Here is a 22,123-nt window from a genome sequence, read left to right as displayed (position 1 = left end):
ATAAAGATCCTAGGGATCCAGCAATTTCAATTAAGCATATGAACTTTAGTATTTTTATTACTCTTTGTTTTAGCATGTTAAACGCCATGAGCTAACGAACCATGCTTTATATTATGCTTAGAATGTTAAATATATGATGTTAGAATGTTAGTTGTCATTGTTAGAGTATTTACTAGCCATCTTAGAATATTACATGTGATTGAAGCACGAAATAGTGCTGAAATCAGGGGTTTTAGTGCGAAATCAGAACCCAGATCGGTCTATAGACCGATCAGAGTCGAGTTATGCCATTGGATCGGTCAGCTGACCGATCCATGCGCGAACAGAGAGTTGGCGTCTGTTATGGATCGGTCAGCCGACCGATCCATGTGCGAACAGAGAGCACAGACGCTCACTGATCGGTCAGCCGACCGATCAGTGAGCCACTGGATCGGTCTATCGACCGATCAGTGTGCTCCTGGATCGGTCGGTAGACCGATCCAGCCGCATACAGAAGCGACAGCTTATGGATCGGTCAGCCGACCGATCCATAGGATTTTTCCGTGCCAGTATCAAGCTGGATCGATCACTGGATCGATCCGACAGGCCAATCGATCCAGGGATCGATTGAAATGCCTGATTACAGCTAGCAGGTCATCCGAGAGGCATAGATTCTCTTCCCTAGCATGTGTACAACTCCTAGGTACACTTATAATGTTAAGTTCAGATTTTACAGTAATTAGTTTAGTAAAATTTTAATCAATCCAGATTTCCGCAATAGTAATTTAGCACAGCATAATGTAGCGATCGGCCTTACAGCTTAGTTAGTAGAAGGCGGGTCGTTACAAAGTCTACATACCTGGACTTTTCTTTTTGTACCTATTACTCAACATTCATATTAGATCACCAACATAAAGATATTTGGAGCAAGATTGCTCCAACAATCTCTCCCTTTAAAATCTTCAATCATGAGATTATTGCCCATATATATCAAATCAGCAACATAAAGATATACTATAAGAAAATTTATTGTACCTTTTGTTTTCACATATAATGATGGGTCATTTGGACTTATTTGGAATCCATTTTTCTGAAAATAATTGTCTAGTTTGTTATTCCATGCTTGTGGAGCTTGCTTTAACCCATAAAGAGCTTTTTCTTGACCTGTAATTACATATCCTTGTGGTTGTTGGACATATACTTCTTCAATTTCTCCATTTAAAATGCATATTTAACATCTAGTTGATATATCAGCAAGTTGAGTTGAGCAGCAAGAGTCATAAATGTACGATTAGTTTCCATACAAACAACTAGTGCAAATGTCTCGCCGAAGTCAATTCCATGCTATTGAGCATAGCCCTTTGCAACAATGCGAGCTTTATGCTTTTGAATAGAGTCATCTTCGTTGTACTTGGTCTTGAAGACCCATTTTAAACCGATAATGTCTTTGGATGGTGGCTTTGCAATGAACTACCAAGTGTTATTTTTTCAATCATCTTTATTTCTTTGTTCATGTCTTGTACCCAAACTTCTTCTCCAATAGCACCCTCATAATTTTGGGGCTCACTAGCAACCAAAACAACATCACATGCTTCATATATTTCTTGCAACGAACAAGTCTTTCTTGTTTGTGAGTCAGTTGTATCTGAAACTAACTGATCATGACTTGATGATGAAGAACTTGGATATTCTTGATTTGGAGAAATTAAATGAGTGACTTCATTGTCTTGGGAAGGTGTTGCATGCGAATCAAACTCTTTGTCTTCCCATTCCCATGCACTTCCTTCATAAAAAATTACATCTCTTGAAATTATCAACTCTTGAGTGTTGGGATTATACAACCTATAACCTTTGGAATGATTACTATAGACAATGAAGATGTATTTGTCTCTTTTTCCATAAAACTTTTCTCTATTCTGAGGAAGAATGTAATAATAAGCTAAAGAACCAAAGATCTTAAGATGACCAACCTTTGGTTTTCGTTGAAACCATGTTTCATAGGGTGCCATTAAGATCTTCTATTGTTCAAGGAATAAGTTTTGGTTAGACCACAAATATCGACATGCAATAATTCTAGTGGACTTATAGCTCTCCATGAGAATTTAGAAAATGACATTCTATGGATTTTTCCATAAACACATCCTTCACAAACTCTCCCACTTACATTAATAGAAGGTGTAGGATCGGAAAGAATGCTAGGGGAGGGGAGGGGAGGGGAGGGGGGGGGGGGGGGGGGGGGGGGGGGTGAATAGCGATCGTCAATAAATTTGAATTAAAACGAAGTTATGCAACGGAAAACGGAAGAAACAAACAATGCTAACACAAGTTGGTTTTACTTAGTTTGGATCCTTCGACGACTCCTACTCTAAGACCAGCACTCATCAAATGCTTTTGTTGGGCAATCCACTAATAGTTCACAAAATGTGTTACAAGATAAATATATGAACAAAAAAAAAAAAAATAAGGTTACCGACAACAAGGAAAATATAAAAATTTGAGTCGCCAGTTGTCGGAGGAGCTTCATAGTGTCGCAAGAGCTTTTTCAGAGCCCGAGCAAGAAGGAAACTTGTCGCAATTGTTGTTCTAAAGCTCCGGATCGAAGACCTTTAATTCGGGTGCTTGGAACTCCTCTGGGCGTCTAGACCAGGTGGCTCAGCCAATCGACGCGTTCCACATTAGCTTATGGATAATTTTTTGGGCCTGGGGGCCTAGACTGAGTCCGGGCACTCGGATAGCCTGGGCGCCCATGGCCCTGTCTGGGTGAGCCTAATCCGGGCGCCCGAACTCCTTTTGGGCACCCGAACTCCTTCCAAGCGCTCAGATCCCTTTTCTTTAGCCTCTCCTCCTACAAGAAAAGGTTAGTCTAGACAATCAAAAAAATATATTTTACCCTACAAAAAAGAGTTAGCACAACATAATAAAATATGAGTATTAATTCGATCATGTCTTCACGAGACCAGGACCTAGTCAATATCTTAACTTAGGTTTCTCAAATGGACCTAAGTTGGATCGACACCTACAGTTCCCTCAATGGGGAACGTGCCCTCACTAGATCTCTCCTCCAGTTGCTTACCTTTACTTACCACTTGTAGTCACTTGATTTACCTCTAACCCATCAGGTCTTCCCGTCAGTTGTTAGGTCCGTAGACCCAATTGGACTTTGACCGGTTGTCAGATCCTGTGGACCTAACCGAACTTTCTGCCAGATATCGGGCCCCACGAACCTATCTAGACTTTGTACCAGCTATCAGGTCCAGCGGACCTAGCTGGATTTCAGCCTAGTGTTAGGTCCTTCAGACCAGCCAACTCCTACACACTTGGTAGAAGGATTAGATAACAAAACTCTCTAACTTTAGGCCTCTTTTCATTCATCAAAACATGAGTTAGATCATTTGTGCAAATTGTACTAATAATCTCTCCCTTTTTGATGCAATGACAACTTGGGTTAAAGTTAGAAAAAAATAATATTGATACAAAGATAAAAAAATGATTAAATTAATTTTGTTTGTTATTTTTCTACATTAACCCTTACCCTCCCCCTTTGACATTCATAAAAAAACTAGTGTAAGGAAAATGTAAGCATACAAATAATGCAGACAATAATGAAAAAAACTAAATGCTTTGTATATCTCAGACTTAGTTGGAAATCAAAACTCCAAACAAAATTTCTAAGAAAAATTGAAATATTTCCAAAAATATGTAAATAAAGTTATGAGGAAACTTTAAATAAAATGGATTTCTAAGTAATATTTTCAAATTAATACAAGAGAATTTTATGTGATTTAAAAATGAGGAATTAGTTTTAGGAGTATTATTGAAATAAGAATTTTTTTAAAAAATTTCCTAAGGAAACCACTTCAAGTTTGAAACAAATTTTCAAAAAAATTTCCAAGTAAAAATTTCAAATTTATGTCAGAAAACTTTGCTAAGGGAGATTATAAGAATTTTTAGAAAAGTACTTGCAAAGTAATCTTTTTCAAAAATGAAGTTTTTCAAAAAAAATGTCAAAATATTTTAAAGCTATTTTTCTAATATATTTTTCAGAATATTTTTAAGAAAACTTCCAAATAGGTTTTTAAATAGTTTTCAAAATGAATCTCAAAATTTCTAAGTAAATTAAACAAAAATTTCTAAGAGATCCAAAAAAAAAAAATATTTGTTAAGTTAAAAAAATTCTAAAATTAATTTAAACTTTTAAGAAGTATTTTTAAAGTCCTTTTAAAGACAACATTTTAAGATTAATTTTTAAAGAAAGATTTAAACTAAATTAAATAATTTTTAAATTATTTAGGCAAAGCCTCCCCCTTAATATGATATAACAAAGTCATAATGGAATATCAAGCATTTGGTAATATACAGCACAAAGTTAAATAAAAGTGACTTAAAGGGAAACTGAATACTAGTAATAGAAGTAAGAGTAAAATAACATCAAGTTTGTGTAAAGCAGGAAGTAAACAACAAACTAGCAGTAAAAAACTGTACTACTATGAAGACGAGGATGATGGGCTAGAATCCCAGGAGTGTAATAACTCCAGTAACTCAGCATGGTGGGCCTAGCTCTCCTGTCGAAGAATAGAGACCTCCTGGCAAAGACTCGTCATGGATCCTTTAAGTCTAGTAACTCAGTCATCTAACGTACGATGGACTGGAAGTGCCGGTACCCGAAAGAGATCAGAGATATACACATCTAGCTCTACCTCCTCTCTTGGAGCTGGATCAGGCTGATCCTGGACCTCAGGATCAGGCTGGGGTTGGGCAGCTGGATCAGGTGGATGCTGAATGGCTGGGTCGGGCTAGTACTGGGCCTCTCTCCTCTAGGACAAGACACCCTCATCATCTATATGTACACCTCCTAAGGAGAAGTTCCTAGCACCCACCATGTCAAACTCATTTAGGGCTCTGACATCACCTACAATGATATCAACATCCAATGAGGCGATGTAGGCAATCAAAATATGACAGTAGGGCATGTGGACTCTCTGACTAGTGGTAATACCAGCTGAATAGAGGATGGTATGAAATATGTGCAAACTAATTTCTATATCTAACCTATGACATAATGAATAAAGGAGAAATGAATGAAAAGGACGCATCATCGCTACATCGTGAGTAGTTAGGGGCAAAATCCATGTGACTAGAACTCTAAGGTAATTGATCTAAATAGGGTCCCCCCCCCCCCCCCAACAAAAAAAGACGAATAGATCATATCAAGTGTGATATGTGAGTGGGGATCGCCAAATGGAGGATCCCGAGAAGGGTAGCACTGGAAGGGACATGCAGATGGATGCAACCCCAAAAAGTTGCGAATAATAGTGGGGGATAATGTCATATCTGTACTGGCGACCCTAGTAGTGTAGGTAAGATCATTGACTCTAACTAGGTTGTTATACAGCTTAGCACACAAACCTATATTAATTAAAGTAGAGCAATAAACTAATCGCTACAAGTTATAATAATCACTAACCTCTACAGAAGGAATGCATGATCACATGAAAAAGTGCCTATCTAAAAATCTAGAAGGTATAGGAACATATATGGTAGAAGAAAATTTAACTGTAAGTTCATCAGTGGGGAACCTAGGGTCTGTACTAGCAGTTGAGGGGTCAGCACCAGGATGGGATTGTTTTCTAATTAACAAATAACATCTTAAAAATGAAATTCTAAGCAACAAAAAAAAATAATAAAGTTCAAGTTTAAAAATTTTACCAACACATCATGAATTTTTTTTATAAAAGAACTGATGACCTCGGTTGATCCGTAATACACGACTTGAGAACCGAAGTAGAAAAGTTTTTAGAAAAAATATTTTTCCTTTTCTTACTTTTGCTGGTAAAACCCAGTGAGGGGCTTTTTGTAAAAGAGAAAAGGTGAGGGGCAAGTGTAAGAGGCACCCCTACCACCCCTTATATAGGGTTGTCCGAGCGCCCGGAAGCCCATACTAGGGGTGCCTGCCCTTGGTTTTAGGCACCTGATTTGTGTTTTTTTAATTAATTAATTAATTAGGGTTTGGGTAAATATTTATTTAAGTTAAAAATTAAGAATTAATTAAGTCAAAGATTAATTCATTTGAAAGTTGAGCAAGTTAAAATTGACTAAGTTAAAAATTGATTTAAGTGACACATTGATTAATTAGAAGTTTATTAATTTTAATAATTAATGAAAGTTTAATTAAATTAAAATAATTTTAGTCAAGAATTAAAAATTAATTGATAATTTTAAGTTGAGAATTAATAAATTAATTCAAGTTTGAGAATAGCGCAGGTGCTCCCTCGGGTGTTAATCCAACGAAGAGCGACCTCGCTCTGATACCACTTGTTAGGACCGATGATCTCGGCTAGAGAGGGGGGGGGGGTGTGAATAGCCGCCCCAAATCCTTTGCGTTTCTTCCTACGATTAGGGTTAGCGCAGCGGAAATGAAACGTAGAAACGAAAAGGAAGAAAACAAACCTCAAACTCGATGGATGTAACGAGGTTCGGAGGTGATACTCCTACTCCTCGGCGTGTCCGTAAGGTGGACGAGCCCTATCAATCCGTCGGTGGATGAGTCCCCGGAGAACCGGATAATAAGTACTCCTTGTGGGTGGAGAAACCTCGCCACAATAACTTGCAACAGCAATATGGAAATACAAAGAAGAGTAAGAACAAAATACACAATGAATGTACAAATACTCGCTTGCCTTCTCGTCGACTGAAGTCCCGGATGAAGCACCAACTTCACGGACGAATGCCAACAAGCAACTCAGTCGAAGAAGCTCACCCGAAGCTTCGGAGCTCAGCAAAGCTCAAGAGCACAGCAGTGAAGAAGCAGAAGCTTCGAAGAAGAGTGAGAGGTTACTCCACTGTAGAAGCCCTCGGCCCTCTTATACCGCATCCACCGAAGAAGAAGCGGAAGACAAGACCGTTGGCTCACGGATAGTTACGACCGATCAGGTGGCTTTGATCGGTCCAGATACCGATCGGTCACGGGACCGATCGGCATTCCTTCCTTTCTCCCGAACTTTTGCCTTGATCGTTGTTTCTGATCTGCAGACCGATCAGATAACCTCCTACGATGAGGGAAATTCTTGATCGGTCACCAGACCGATCCAGATACCTAGTGTATCACTGGATCGATCCACTGATCGATCCAGAGCTTGGTTTTTTTTTGCCCAAACCAAGTCCCAAACCTTCCAAACCAACATCCGGTCAACCTTGACCTATTGGTACATCATGCTTAGCATCCGGTCACTCCCTTGACCTGCTAAGACTCCCCACCAAGTGTCCGGTCAATCCCTTTGACCCACTTGGACTTTTCTCTTCGTGCCAAGTATCCGGTCACTCCCTTGACCTACTTGACCTTCACAATACCAGATGTCTGATCACCCTTGATCCATCTGGATTTTCCCTTGCCCGGCTTCACTCACCAGGACTTTCACCTAGCTTCACTCACTAGGGTTTTCACCTGGCTTCACTCACCAGGTTTTCCAATCTGCCCGACTTCACTCACCAGGACTTTCCAACTGCCTGGCTTCACTCACCAGGACTTTCCGAACTTCCTGGCTTCACTCACCAGGACTTTTCCAACTGCCTGGCTTCACTCACCAGGACTTTCCCTTTCACCTAGCTTCACTCACTAGGATTTTCATTCTGCCTAACATCCCAGTTAGGACTTCCCAGTCAAGTATCCGGTCAACCTTGACCTACTTGACTCTTCTTCATTCAACCTGATCAGACCTTGATCAGTATCTCTCCGTATGGACAACTGCACCTGTATTGTCCATGTCTACATGTATTTCTGTATTGTCAAACATCGAAACCATGACCAAGGTTTACGCTTGGTCAACTAGGTCAACCTTGACCTATTGGAAATTGCACCAACAGAGTCAAGTATTTATGTCCAATTAGATTTTTGCCAAAAAGAACTACTTGACTTGATCAATATACTGTTGTATCTTTCACCCAGACTTATGTTGATGCACTGATATAAGTATCTGAAATCTACGCAAAATACCTACGCATCTCACCCCATTCTATGTTTATAAATACGCAATCAAGGTAAATCTAGTGTATTTATGAGATGCTCGATTCCTAGATCTATAGGATCATACTTTCTATTGGTTTAATCTAGGCTAAGGCCAAAATAAATTTTAAAATACTAAAGAAATAGGAAATTTTTTAGAAAACATAAGTAAATAATTTTCTTGGGATTTAAAAATTATCCGAATAAATATCGTCCACCTTAATCTAAGATTTTTCAAGCACAAGCAATATCTTTATGATTATTTACAAATTTTTAAGGAATTAATTATTTAATTTTAGATTTAATTTAGTTTATCCTTATTCATCTCACCGGTCTAATTTTTCAGACAGAGGGATCCTATGATTTTGTGAGATGAGTTTAAATTGAATTTTAGGGTTTGGTTTAAACTTGTGTTAGATTCAAGTTTAGCTTTGGGTTTAACAAATAGAAATTCTCTGGATAAACTTTTAAGATGTGGTGAGTCACCTGGATATCATTAGAGTAACCACGCCTTCGAGATTTTTCAAATAGTCCTATCCACTGAACTTAATAACAAAACTTTGTTCTAACCAGCTAGGATTGGTAAGGGATAACTTTAGTTAGTTCTACTAAGCCAAATATATCAGATCAAAGCTATATCTTCCTAGACATATATAGACATAGTTTCCCTAACCTACTATCATCCAAAACTTCTCTAGTGTTATTCTTCAAGTTAAACTTTTATCCCTTTTTGACCTAATCCTAATTACCCAACCGGGTAAACTATTATTTTGGAGCTGCCAACTAATTTAGAGTCTCCCCCTGAATTATTGAACTTTTTAGGTTTTATGTCGATTATTTTTGTAGTTGAAATAAACTTGATGGTAATTCAAATTAGCTTTGTAGTTCTTTGATTTGAGTTTATTTTCTCTATTATTTGTTTTTATTTTATTCTTAAGTTTGAAATTTAACTTTGAAGGTTTATCTTGATTTAGTTTTGAGTTAATGGGATTAGTTGAATTTGGTTTTAAATAATGAACTTCAATTTTAGGTATATAGAATTGATTGAGTCCTACTTGTGTGGTTAGGCATGCTTTTGGAATCCAGACTTTTGATTGTTTCTTATTTTGGCTTATAAGTGATATAAACATTTTGTTTGTTGAGCTAGACTTTCATCCAAGCCTGGACGTATTGTATATAACTTGTTAAGTTTTAAGAATTAAGTCTAAATTTTTTGATCGATTGGTGAAAGTTTCTAATAATCCTTTAAGATTATTAATTTTATTTTTTAAATTTATGTTTTCCTCCTCAAGTGTTATATCTTGATTTGGATTTTTAATTTAATTTGTTCCTTGAGGCGTTGAATTTTCTCAAGAAGTACTGATTCATTTTGTTTTTCATGTTTGATTAATTTATTATTTAAACATGCAATTATTTGAAAAAATTTGGAGGTTAAGATAGAAGATAACTCATTCGAACCTTCAGAAACAAGTGTGGACTTGTGACTTGATTAGTCTTCAGACTCGTCGTCTTGCTTCGACTGGCTTTTTGATTCTATCTCCGTTGCCATCAATGCGACGTAGTTGTGATGCTTCTGATCTTCGACATCCGATTCTTCCGAAGATGATTTGTCCCACGTCGCCTTGAGTGCCTTCTTCTTTCTGGTTGTTTTGGGTTTGTCATCCTTCATCTTTGGGCACTTGTGCTTATAGAGCCCTTTCTTGTTACACCCGTAGCATGTGATTTTCACCTTCGTGTCAATTGATTTGATTACCTTTTATGGTTCTTCTTCGAGAAATTATTCTTTTTTCTTGTGAACATTTTTCTGACCATGTTTACGATTTGTTCTTCTTCGTCTTCTGAGTCAGATTCAGATTCCGATTCTAGTTCTGGCTTGTTCTTATGTTTAGCTTCTTTTGAGGGACCTACAAAAAGTGCAATACCTTTCTTGACCTGCTTTGAGTAGTCTGTTCATGGAGTTCAAGTTCACAAAATAACTCATCTAATTTTAATTTAGATAGGTTCCTTGAAATTTTGTAGGCATCCATAATGGATGCCCACAGTGCATTTCGAGGAAACACACTTAGAGTATACCTTATCAAGTCTCGATTCTCTATTTGATGGCTGACTGTGTGAAGCCCATTGAGGATGTTTTTAATCCTTGCATGTAATTGACTCGCAGACTCCCCTTCCTACATTTTTATGTTAAATAGTTTATGTAACACCCCACCCTCCTCACTACTGGACTGTGAGGGCGGAGCGCTACTGGACTACTAACTTTACTTAATTAGAGTTGTTCACATGTAAAGATCAATACATAAACTCTAAAAAAACTCAAAACATACAATTAACTAGCAGCGGAAGACTAAATGACTCATCTAATACATTCTACTCAACTCTTTGTTAATAAATTCTTATGCTAAATCCCAAGGCTTCTATAGTCCAAGCATCACACATCCATCCGCATCTCCTTGTCGCCTTCCTTTGCTATAACTTTTCCTTTCCTTTATCTGCAGTAAGAGGAAATGCAACTATAAGTAAAATTTCTTAGTAAGCGTTATCTAACTCACAAAACTCGAATATGCATATGAATAAAATAAATCTAAAACTGATTTGTGAAGTTTTGAAAACTATTTTCATAATAGATAAAAATAATAATCAAACTGCTGATGGGCCCGGCAATTGTACTTGCTATGCACGCATCCCTAACTAGACCCGAGATAGCTGGTCCCGAATCTAGTAGGGTTTACTAGGTTATCTAAACCTAGGGACGACTATGGGAGCCCAACCCAAGGACAACTAAGAGTCCAGCACAGTGCCACTGATTTATAAGCTGATTTATCTTAATTACTTCTTCTTTAAATGCTTTGGCATTTTAACGAGCACCTTGTGTGCCAAAATCCCTAAAGTCTTGACTTTGGGATCTACTTAAGGCCTTGGCCTTTTTCTTTCTTTTCTTTATCTTTCTTATACTTGTTAATACCTCTAATAAAAGAATGCTTCTTTAAAAACTGAAATGTTTAAACAAATTCTAACTTTGAAATGCATAAACAAAAAATCTGCATACTATGCTAATCAAAATTTTGCATACTATACTAATCAAGATTCTGCATTCTATGCTACACTATTTCTGCATACTATGCAAACATAAATTCTGCACTATAATACTTAACCAAACTGCACTATAATTTTTTTATTTAAAAACTGCACTATAAGTTCCACCAAAAATCTGCACTACAAGTTCCACCAAAAATCTGCACTATAAATTCCACCAAAAATCTGCACTACAAGTTCCACCAAAAATCTGCATTATAAACTTTAAAGAAATATGCACTATAAGCTCTTAAGAAATCTGCACTACAAGCTCTAAAGAAATCTGCTATAAAGAAATCTGCATTTTAAGCTCTAAGAAATCTACACTACAAGCTTAATTAAAATATGTACTATAAGAATATATAAAAATCTGTACTATAAGCTTAATTAAAAATCTGCACTATAGGCTTAATTAAAATCTGGGCTTAATTAAAATATGCACTATAAGCTTAATTAAAATCTGTACTATAAGCTTAATTAAAATCTGCACCATAAGCTTAATTAAAATCTACACTATAAGCTTACATAAAAATCTCCATTATAAGCTTAATTAAAATCTGCACTATAAGCCTACATAAAAATCTGTACTATAAGCTTAATTAAAATCTGCACAATAGACTTAATTAAAAATCTGCACTACAAGCTTAATTAAAATCTGCACTATAAGCCTACATAAAAATCTGCACTATAAGCTTAATTAAAATCTGCACTATAGGCTTAATTAAAAATCTATACTATAAGAACAAAGGTCCGAAACTACTCCTACTGCAGGTGAGAAGCACTTACCTTGCTTCTTGGACTCACAACCGAACAAAAAGGGCTTCTAGGACCTTGGCCGGCCGCCGGAGATGATGCCCCAACTCCCTTTCGTTTTCTGACCGAGCTCTGCCATCGTACGCAGAAGAGAAGGAGAGAATTATTTAAGTCACGGGAAAACAGAGCATCAACTTATCCCTTTTTATAACTTAATATTTCTGTTAACTCCTTAAATAAATTCGCTATCTTTTCTAAACAGACAAATCCAACATCAACTTATCCCTTTTATAATCCAATATTCTGTTAATTATCTTAAATAAATTCGCTACTTTTTCTAAACAAACAAATCCAACATCAACTTATCCCTTTTATAATATTCTGTTAACTATCTTAAATAAATTCACTACCTTTTCTAAACAAACAAATCCAAGATCAACTTATCCATTTTATTATCCAATATTCTGTTAACTATCTTAAATAAATTCGCTACTTTTCTAAACAGAAAAATCCGTTTGCACACCTGGTCAACCGGGTTTTGACCGAGTCAAAGGTCATGGGTTCAATTCTCGGCTTGGACATTTTTTTGTCGAAACTTCCTTCGTTTTGTAAAAATACCAAACGACCTCCAAAAATTACATAAAAATACTCTAAAAATTTCTAAAAATCCCTAGAATATTTCTATAGCATTTTAAAATATTTTTAAATTACTTTTAGGACTCTAATTGAGGAAATTTGGGGTGTTACAGTTTATTTATAAATAGATCCCTTTTTGTTATCTTTGCGTCGTTGGTGCCCTCGTGTAGTTCGATGAGTTTACCCCACAGTTCATTTGTGTTTTTGTATGGACTGACGCGATTTAGCTCCTCCTTGGTTAATCCGCACTGGATTGTGTTAAGAGCCTTGAAGTCTATCTGAGCCTTCTTTTTCATTTCCGGATTCCAATTTTTTGGGTCTATTGGAATTTCGACCTTGTCGATGGGCGTCTTGTATCCTTTGGTGACGCTAAACCATTGGTCGAAGTCGGTCTTCAAGTACACCTTCATCCACTTCTTCCAGTACGAGAAGTCGTTACCGTTGAAGAGGGGAGGACGGACGATGCTGTGTCCCTCGTTTTGGGCCATTTAAGTAACCTTTGCACACAAAGAGAAAAAAAAGAAAAGAGGTCCCAAGACTAGGTCTTGGATTAGCAGTGTGGGAGAAAAATGAAGATATTAAGACTGAATTGATGTTGCACCAATTTAGAGTAGTTTGCAACAAAAAAAAATTATCTAAAGAGGTAATTGTACCAATTTGGATTATATTGAAAAAGCTCAAGAACGGAAAGAGAAAAAAAATCACCCCCTTTGCCTGATTGGTGGTTGCACCAATTCAAAGTGGTACCTGCTCTGATACCACTTGTAGGATCAGAAAGAATTCTAAAAGGGGGGTGAATAGTGATCATAAAAAAATTCGAATTAAAATGAAGTTACACAACGGAAAATGGAAGAAACAAACAACGCTAACACAAGTTGATTTTACTTAGTTCGGAGCCTTTGATGACTCCTACTCCAAGGCCCGCACTCGTCGAGTGCTTTTGTTGGGAAATCCACTAATAGTTTGCAAAATGTGTTACAAGATAAGTGCAGGAACAAAAAAAACAAGGTTACCGACAACAAGGAAAATATAAAAATCTGAGTCGTCGGCTGTCAAAGGAGCTTCACAGTGTCGCAAGAGCTTTTTCAGAGTACCGAGAAAGAAGGAAACTTGTCGCAATTATTCTTCTGAAGCTCCAAGTTGAAGGTCTTTAAATAGGTCCATTCCGGGCACCTGGACCCCTTTTCTTCAGCCTCTCCTCCTGTAAGAAAAGGTTAGTCCAGGCAATAAAAAAATATATTTTACCCTACAAAATATAGTAAGTACAATATAATAAAATATGAGTATTAATTCAATCATGTCTTCACGAGACCAGGATCTAGTCAAGATCTCAACTTAGGTTTCTCAAATGGACCTAAGTTGGATTGACGCCTACAATTCCCTCAACGGGGAACACATCCTCACTGGATCTCTCCTTCAGTTGCTTACCTTCACTTACCACTTGCAGTCGCTTGACTTACCTCTGACTCACCAGGTCTTCCCGCCAGTTGTCAGGTCCGTAGACCCAACTAGACTTCAGCTGGTTGTCAAGTCCCGCGGACCCAACCGGACTTCCTGCCAGATATAGGGTCCCACGGACCTATATGGACTTCGCACCAACTATCAGATTCCGCAGACCTAGCTGGATTTCAACCTAGTGTCAGGTTCTTCAGACCAGTCAACTCCTACACACTTGGTAGAAGGATTAGATAATATAACTCTCTAACTTTAGACCCCTTGTCATTTATTAAAACATGAGTTAAATCATTAGTGCAAATTGCACCAACAGAAGGTAGCTCAATAATCATAGCCTCTTTATTCAATAATTTAAGGCTCTCATAATTCAAATGTTCATACCTCATATGCCAAAGCATTGGATCATTTATGGTTTCAGAGTTTAAAACTAGATTTTCTTTATGAAATCTGTGTTGGTGCGGTTAGCACTAACGATTCAACCCAGGTTTTGATGAATGACAAATAGGTTAAGTTAGGTTTATTGTTGATATAACACTCTGATCGAGTGTGCAAGATAAGTCCAGACAGGTCGACGGGCTGACCGGATGTCTGGCACGAAGCCCAGCTAGGTCGACGGGCTAACCAGATAGCTGGCACGAAGTCCAAGCGGGTCGACGGGCTGACCGGACGCTTGGCAAGAAGTCCAGCTAGGTCAACGGGCTGACCGGATAGCTGGCGAGAAGTCCAGACGGGTCGAAGGGCTGACCGGACGTCTGGCAGGTAAGTAAGGTAAGTCACTGGAGGGGAGTGATTGCGAGGACGCGTTCCCGGGAAGGGAACATTAGGCGTCGATCCGGCTTAGATCCATTTCGGATATCTAAGTCGAGATCGTGACTAGATTCCGGTCTCGGAAAGACGGAATCTAAGTCATACTTTTTCTGTTAATTCATTGTGCTAACAATCTGTGTTGCAGGGTATATTTTGCCTCGGACTAACCTTATTTTGCAGGAGAAGGAATCTCTGAAAAAAGGTGGTTCGGGCGCCCGGAGGCAAGTTTTATCCTCTGCGTCGCCTCGCCACGTGGAGCATCCTGACTGGACTTGCCACCTGGGCGCCCGGAAGGGATCCAGGCGCCCGGAGCAGCATATAAAAGAAGCCCCAGGGGTGGAGCTTCAAACACACATCTCTCAGAATTCCCAGATTGCTTTGCTGCTCTGTGCTCCAACGACGCTAACAAAGCTCCGACAACGCGCCCTTGCTCCTGAAGTTTTCTTTTCTGTTGGTACAGCTTTGTGCTCTGTTTCATTAGCATTTCTTGTACTCTTTTTGTAATCACATTCGAATTACTAGTGATTGCCTAACGAAAGTGGTCAAGGACCACGGGCCTTCGAGTAGGAGTCGTCATAGGCTCCGAACGAAGTAAAATCAATTGTGTACATTTACTTTTCCGCTGCGTACTTTTACACTCGAGTTTTCGAATCGATATTCACCCCCCCCTCTATCGAACGATCACGGTCCTACAAGTGGTATCTGTAACGACCCAATTTTTCCTATTTCAAGTTCTAAAAGTCCATAAAAATATTTGGAAATACTTTTAAAATATTTCAGAGATTTTTAGGAATTTTTAGAGTATTTTTACGTAATTTTTGGAGGTCGTTTAGTAGGGTTACAAAAAGAAAGAAGTTTAAAAAAAAAACGTTGAAGGTGAGATTCGAACCCACGACCTCGGGTCGGACTGACCCAAGCAAAACCGACCCAACCAACTGAGCTACACGGTTTTTGTTAACATTATATGGAGAGAAATAGATTTAAGCTATAGTCGGAACAAATAAAATAAAAGAGAAGAAAAATAAGTTTGTAGAAGCAGGGGTTCGAACCCAGCTCCTCGGCCCAAGCAGAAACCGGCCCAACCAGCTGAGCTACGCGGGTTTTGTTAACCAGGTATGTAGCGAAATATATTTAAGCTATAGTTGGAACGTTTAAAATAAATTGGAATTAAAAGTGCGCGGCTGAGGGTTCGAAGCCAAGACCTGTGGCTTCGAGCAAAACCCAACTGACCAGCTGCGCTAGCGGTCGGTGTTAATCAAATATGCAGCGACATATATATAATCTATAGTTATAATCGAAACCCTAGTTTTAAAAGGATCTAATTCCTTTTCTCCCGAGCCGAAAACCCTTTTCTTCTTCTCACGCGACGGCGCGACTCTTCTGCTCGGGCGAAAACGCAGCGGCGTTAGGGCTTCGATCCGGCGGCCGACGAGCACCTTTCTTCGAGAGCTCTTCACACATTCGTGACCGGCTCGTCGAGGGGAGCACGCAGACACGAAGAGATCGAAGAAATTTCAAGTCTCTGCAAGCCCTAGAAGCCGATCTCGGCTGTAAGTCCAAGAAATCCAAGGTGAGTTGCTTCTCACCTGCAGTAGGAGTGGTTTCCTTCGATTGGTTTTTGAAAGAGTTTTTGTCTTTGAAGATTTCTGCAGTGATTTGAGGATTTAAATTTCTACACGAATTTTGTGTTTTGTACTACTTCTTCTAGGTAGTTTGGGATTCCAGATTAAGAACGTGAAGGATTAGGCATGTGGATTAGACTCCTCAACCTTATGATTTGAATTTCATGTTTAGATAATTAGCTGTTGTTACCTTAGTGGGCAGAATCGATTGGATCAACTTGTTGCCTTACAGATTTCGGGTTTGTTTCATGCTACAACAAATTCCATGAGTAGGTGGCTGCAAAACCCTAGTCTCGGTTGTAATTAGATCAACCTTTCTAGAGAGCTTTTCAGTTTGTTTTCCTTGTAGTTTAACAAGCATATACAGTTTTGGAATTTAGAGGTTTAATTTTGAATTCTTTGTTGAATTTTCTGCTATACAGTTAGCATGATCGTGCTATATAATGTCATGGTAGGTTTAGATGTTTCCCTTGGAGTAGATAGCTTTTCTTAATGTGATACTAGCTTGGTCACTGCACTCTCAATTCCATTGTGCATTCTGATCATGATTTATCAGGATTTGTAGCAAACCAATTTTGATTCTTCCTTGCTAACGTTACTGCTGTTGGTTTTTGAACAGGTTTTGGTTGAGTAGATTTATCTTTAGTTTCATTTGCTATTTTAATAAGCAATGAACATAAGATAGTTTGTTTAAATTTTACAGCATGTTTAGAAAGCTTAGAGTTACTTTCTTCTGCTCTATTTTATAGCATGATTAGTAAGCTTAAAGTTGCTTTCTTTGTCCTATTTTATAGCATGATTAGTAAGCTCAAAGTTATTTCCATTTGCTATTTTAACAAGCATGAACAACCATTTATTCTAATGGAAAAATAAGAATCCTATTAAATACTTTTAGAAGTATTAACAAGTAAAAGGAAGATAAAGAAAAGAAAGGGAAAAGGCTAAGGCCTTAAGTAAAATCCTGAATTCAAGACTTTAGAGATTTTGGCACACAAGGTGCTTATTAAATGCCAAGGCATTTTATTATAAGAAGTATTTAAAGATAAAAAGTATTTTACTTTTAAATGGCATGTACCGGACACAAGATCCAAGGGATGGGCTCCAAGTTGCCCCTAGGCACATGGCCTAGAAGGGATGGGCTCCAAGTTGCCCCTAGGCACAAGGCCTAGAAGTATCTTAGTAGTTTCGGGATTAGCTACCTCGATTCTTATTAAGAATGCGCGCTAAGTGGTACAATGCCGGGCCCAAAAGAAGTTTATTATCTATTTTGAAGTATATATATATACATATATATATAAGCTTTTGGAACAAAAGAAATAAACTTAATTTAAGTTCAGAAATCAGCAAGATAGTTCTTTTGTTTCAATTTCAGCAAGTTAACTGTCTTAGTTTTATTTCAGCAAGATAGTCACTTCTATCTCTAAAAATTCAGCAAGTTAGTTCTTTTATATTAGCATGCCATTGAGACTTTCTACTGCTATTTATGAGCATGACTAGCTTCACATGTTAGTATTTCGGTTAGTTATACTTACTTGCTGTTCTTAGTAAGCATGCAGTAGTAGTTTCAATTGTTTCCTTGCTACTAGATTATTCAGCATGTTTAGCTTTATTTGCTTTCAGCATGCAGTTAGTATATTATTCTTGTGAGCATGAGTAGCTTTACAAGTTTAGTAGCTTTACATGTTTAGTATTTCAGTTAGTATGCTTCCTTTATTGGATTATGAGCATGATTAGCTATACATGTTTAGTATTTCAGTTAGTATGATTCCTTTATTGGATTATGAGCATGATTAGCTATACATGATTAGTATTTCAGTTAGTTTGATTCCTTTGCTATTTATGAGCATGAGTAGCTTTACATGTTAGCATTCAGTTTTAGCATGTTTTTATTTATATACATGCATATCGAGTTTTTGTGAGTAGATAGCGCTCACTAAGCTTTATGCTTATAGACTGCACTTCCTCCTACTGCAGATAAAGGAAAGGAAAAGATTTAGCAAGGAAGGCGACAAGGTGGTGGTGATGAAGGTGTGTGATGCCAGGACTATGGAGAGATCATGAGTTTGCTAAGGAAACTGTCAAGACTCCTTTGAGTTTTCTTTCAGTTATTAAGTTGATAGAGATTGTATTAGTTGTTTCCTTTGTCTATGTTGATTAATTGAGTCTATTCCGCATTGTTAGTTGAGTTATTTCCTATTGTTGGAGCTATATAGTTTTCTATTGCTAGAATAGTTTCTTTTTAGTGTCGTGTTATTATTTCTGCGTGGTTGTGAAAAATATGTTCCAGCCGCCTGTGGCTGTGTATATAGTGTTTGTATCCCAGTTTGGGGTCACCGGTACAGGGGAGACTCTGCCGAAATTTTTCGGTAGGGTTTTCCTAGAGATTTTTAATAAACCGGTTAAGTAGAGTAGTAGATAAGTAACGGTCACTCTTAGAGAGTAGTAGTAGTAGTAAGAAGGGTGGTCGTTACAGTTGGTATCAGAGCAGGTCCCATTCTCCAGCATCACACACACATCAGCATCATTCTTGCCGTTTTCAAGTAAGAAAGTATTTAAATTCTTTCTTTATTGCTTTCCTTTATTATTATTTGCAGTATAAAGTAATTGTTTTTAAGTGCTTAAGTAAGATAGAAGAGTTTGTTTCCCTTTTCTATATTCATATATAAGTATGATTAGAAGGGTTAGAGAAGCTATTTAGTCTTTTTCCTCTGCATAATTGGATGTCAAGAAGAGGACATCCCCGTACCGTTTATACTGAAGACCAAGTTCAGGAGAACGAAGAGCCCAGAACCCCTGGGCCTATTCTCTCTGAAGTTGTTACTCAACTTCAGAGACAAGTAGCGAGCAGCAGCAAGTGATTGCCAATCTAATGGCCAATCAAAAGCCAACTCCTCCCACTTCCCCAACCATTAATGTGGAGACCCCAGTGGTGATTGAAGTCCCATCAGTTGCCCTGGAAATCGCCACAACACCTAGAAGACAAGAAGCATACCTCATCCAGTGGCTGAGGCTGAAACCAGAAAACTTCTCAGGCACGATTGAGCCCTGGGATGCCCAGGCTTGGTTCAAGACATTTGAGAGCACAATGGAGCTTCTTGACTGACCAGAAGTCGAGAAGGTTGATACTATTAAGTGTGCTTCTTTCTGCCTATCTGGAGATGCTTGTATGTAGTGGGAGCGAGTTAAGAGTAAGAGAGCAGTCAACCAGATGAGCTGGGTTGACTTTGAGATAGAGTTTTACTAAGAGTTCTTCCGCCAACGGATCACCAATAAACATTATGAGCAGTTTATAGAATTTAGACCAAGTGACCTACCAGTAGAAGAAGCGGTTAAAAGATTTAACAGGCTAGCTCACCTTTGCCTAGAGTTAGTAAGTACAGTGAAAGAACGAGTCAGACTGATGCTCCTAATATTGAGACCAGAAATAACACCTAATGTGAGTAGTGAAACTCACCGACCATAGATTGGTGAAGAGCTGGTCAGTAGGGCATTAGTGAGCACTATCTGAACAACAATAAGGCACAACAAACGCAACACAAGCCAGTCAAAATAGAAGACAAGACAGTGGGGAAACAGAGACCCCAGTCAAGTAATCAGAACTGGAAGGATAAAGATAACAAAAAAGACCTAAGCAGGAAAACGTTCGGGTAGTCTGTGAATATTCAGAGGTATTTCTAGAAGAGTTACCTGAACTACCTCCCAACAGAGAAGCGGAGTTTAAAATTGAATTGGTTCCTGACGCCACCCAATTTCAAAAGCTCTGTACCAAATTTCTCTAGTAGAGTTAAAGAGTTATAAGAACAATTTCAGGAGTTACTTGACAAGGGTTTCATCCGCCCTAGTCATTCACCCCGGGAAACTCCAGAGTTGTTCGTTAAGAAGAAAGACGGATCCATGCTAATGTGCATAGATTTTAGAGCGCTGAGCAAAGTAGCAGTTAGGGACAAGTACCCTCATTCCAGAATAGATGATCTATATGATCAGCTAAAAAGGGTAATAGTGTTCTCTAAAATAGACCTGTGCTCTGGGTATCATCAGTTGGAAGTGAAAGAAAGTGATACACCCAGGAAAAGCTAACAAAGTGGCAGATGCACTAAGCAGAAAATCCAGTGCATCCTTGATGTCTTTCTCATCATTAGCCCTACTACTACAGAAGGAGTTGTCAGATTTTGGAATGGAAATTATTTATGGGCAACTCTCTGCATTGACTCTAGAGTCAACCCTGCTTGAGGATATATAGAAGAAGTAAAGTGAAGATCCTGATATCCAAAAGATCAAACAAGGGATACAGAAAGAAGAAAATTTAGAGTTTCGAGTATCAGACAGTGGAATTCTTTATCAGGGGAGCCACCTTTGTGTTCCCAATGACGAAGAGCTGAGAAAGAAAATTTTAGAAGAAGCTCATAGTACACCTTATTCCATGCATCCTGGTTCTACCAAGATGTACTAAGACGTGAAACAGAGGTTCTGGTGGTCTGGACTCAAAAGAGATGTAGCTAAATATGTCAGTACCTGCCTGACATGTCAGAGGGTCAAAGCAGAACACCAGAAACCGGGAGGAGTTCTACAACCTCTTCCAATACCAGAGTGGAAGTGGGAAGACATATCCATGGACTTTATAGTAGGTCTCCCAAGAACCACAAATGGATATGATGCGATATGGGTGATAGTGGACAGATTGACCAAGTCTGCTCATTTTCTAGCCATCAGGGTGTCTCACTCTATAGAACAGTTGGCACAGCTGTATGTTAAAGAGGTGATCATACTTCACGGAGTTCCTAAATCTATTGTTTCTGATAGAGATGGGCGCTTCACCTCTCACTTTTGAGAGTGTGTTCAGAATGCACTAGACACCAAACTCAAGTTCAGCACAGCTTTCCATCCACAGACTGATGGACAGACAGAGCGAGTAAATCAGATTCTAGAAGATATGCTCAAAGCTTGTGCACTAGATTTCAAGGGAAGTTGGTGCAAGTATCTGTGCTTAGCTGAGTTTGCCTACAACAACATCTATCAGGCCACCATCAAGATGGCTCCTTATGAGGCATTGTATGGCAGGAAGTGCAGATCACCCATTTGCTGGCAAGAAGCAGGTGAAAGAAGAGAGATGGAAGTGGAACTGGGCATTCAGACAGAGCTGATAGATGAGACTACTCAGGCTATCCAGAAGATCAGACAGAGGATTGAGACTGCCCAGAGTAGACAGAAGAGTTATGCTGACACACGTCGTAGGCCACTTGAATTTCAAGTAGGGGATTCAGTCTTTCTCAAGGTCGCTCCTATGAAGGGAGTGATGAGATTTGGCAAGAAGGGCAAATTAAGTCCTCGTTATGTAGGACCTTACCTGATCACAGAAAGGATTGGGAAAGTAGCTTACAAGCTGGACTTACCACAAGACATGTCAGCAATACATGATGTATTTCATGTCTCCATGCTAAAGAAGTGTTTTCACGACCCGAGCCAAGTGATTCAGCCTCAGTCAGTGCAGATCCAAGAGGATCTTAGTTATGAGAGCAGACCTACACAGATAGTGGACAGAGCAGTCAAGAGACTAAGGAACAAAGAAGTGCCACTAGTGAAGGTCGTCTGGCAGAACCAGAAGCACGAGGAAATCACTTGGGAGCGTGAGGACAGTATGAGACAGAAGTATCCAGAATTGTTCTAAGTTCGAGGATGAACTTTTTATAAGGTATGGGGAATTGTAACGACCCAATTTTTCCTATTTCAAGTTCTAAAAGTCCATAAAAATATTTGGAAATACTTTTAAAATATTTCAGAGATTTTTAGGAATTTTTAGAGT

The sequence above is a fragment of the Zingiber officinale genome, chromosome 9A, assembly GCF_018446385.1.
Source record: "Zingiber officinale cultivar Zhangliang chromosome 9A, Zo_v1.1, whole genome shotgun sequence".
In the NCBI taxonomy this organism is placed as follows: Eukaryota; Viridiplantae; Streptophyta; class Magnoliopsida; order Zingiberales; family Zingiberaceae; genus Zingiber; species Zingiber officinale.
Note: the sequence above shows the minus strand (reverse complement) of the source record.